Genomic DNA, 2,069 nt, shown 5'->3' with positions numbered 1-2,069 from the left:
CAGATTACAAGTCTCTTCCCACTATACACTCAGGCAATTATGGGTCAAATACAGCAACAAAGATGGATTAGCTAATGTTACCACTGTCCTACACAGAGACTTATGCTGATGAGCATAGAATGATATAGAAAAATAATAAAAGTATTCTATAAAGATATAAAAAATAAACATTGCATTATGCCAGAATTTGAAAAATAACTTCATCAGTTTTGGCCTGAATATATTTCTTGGGTCCTCTGACCATTAAGAAGAGTTAATAATACACTGCTTGGGACATGGCAGTAAGCCCAGGAACTCTGGAAATTTGTTTGGTTCTAATGTCCTTGTAACTACAAAAGCAACTAGCCTGAGAACAGCTTGTCATATGCCTCTAGATTCTTAAAAATTGGATTATGGGGCTGAAGAAAAAATAGTTATGAAAGATAACTGCTTATCAATAATTGGAAATGATAACTCTGTTCTGTCATAATTTATTAATTTTGACTAGAAGATGAACAAAAGAAAGTTAAACATTAGTCCAAAGCCAAAAATATCATCTATGTTTTAAAACAACAAAAATGTATCCCTCATACTAAATTCTGCATAAATAAAGAAGACTCTGGCTAACAGTCAATCAAACTGCAAGATTCTTCTAACTGTCATGTCCTGCCTCCCTCCCTTCCTCAGCAGCTTCTTACATCCTCTTCTGTCTACCACCAGGCATGGCTCCAGACATTTAGGGACTATTGTCAAAACTCTGTTTTTTATCCCAAATTCAATTTCTCCTCATACATATTTTCAACTGTTTGGTTCCTTTGTTTACATAAATACCTATCTTAAAATTTAAACTTTAATATTAGTTTTGATATTAATAATGTTTAAGTTCTTCACAATGAACCAAAAAATTTCTTTACAGCAATCTCTGAGGTCTCCATAAGGAAGATGGGGCTAGGATTCTACCTGGATCATGAGGATGACACCAATAGGCCTTATCCATTACTCAGAGACTGGCTAAAACTTAGTCCTCTTGAGACTTAACGATTGTTTTAACTTTGTACAGAATCCTATAGAGACATCCACTAGGCAGTAGGAAGAAATTCTAAGAAAATGTTGTTCTAAATGATTTTGTTTCATCAGCTTTATGGATAATCCTTATCTGTTAGGAGTTGGTTTTAAGTTGTAATAGGATTGGGAGTGAAACAACAGATTTTAGACTCAGGAAATCTTTTGGGGAAAAGGGGGGGAATAGATAGGATAAGATAATAAAGTAGATTAGGGTATCTACTTATAAACTATTTTAGAAACTATTAATTTTAGACAATTTACATTGATATAGACTCTTGTATGATACATATATAAAATTAATTTTAGATTCTTGTCTAAGTTAATTTATATATTGATGCAAATTCAAAATTATATTTACCATATTCTGTATGTTCCTATTTTTGTTTACAATGTTTTTGTACACAAACACAAATTATTTTTGTCATATTTTATGTTTGTTTCTACTTCTGCTTAAGATATTTTGAATATTGATACAAATTAAGAATTTTTTTGTCATATTACAATCTATAGTTCTTCCTCTAATCAAGATATTTTATATATTGGTACAATTTCAAGGTCATTGCCCTTGTGCTGTACACCTGTTTATAAAGATTGTTTATTTTTATAATGGGAAGCTTTAGACTTTAAGCTATATAGGTTATTAAGAATTACAGGTTGATTCACCCATGTTTGTCATATTTATACTAATATTATCTAGCTTCTCTAGATGCAGAAAGATGTACTCCACATATATAGGCGATCTTCAAACACTTCAAAGACCTACAGATGATATCTAAATGTTTTAATTTAAAATTGTGTTGTCATGAGACACCATTGCTCCTGACAGCACCAAGCTACTACAAGAATAGTGGACACCAAATTCACTATATATGAAGCTTGATTTCTGCTTGATAAAACTGGCCTATTGTTCAAAGAACTGCCCTTGCCTTGACTGCTGACAGTAAGCACACTGTCCAAATTGTACAAGCATGATATAGGAAAATACAGGAAAAGTTAATGTTGAACCTTGCAAAGACAGAGTAGGA

This window comes from Alexandromys fortis, unplaced genomic scaffold (assembly GCF_014885135.2).
Source record: "Alexandromys fortis isolate MF-2015 unplaced genomic scaffold, M_Fortis_MF-2015_v1.1 scaffold_347, whole genome shotgun sequence".
NCBI lineage: Eukaryota > Metazoa > Chordata > Mammalia > Rodentia > Cricetidae > Alexandromys > Alexandromys fortis.
The sequence above is the reverse complement of the archived record's forward strand: the minus strand, read 5'-3'. Positions refer to the sequence as shown.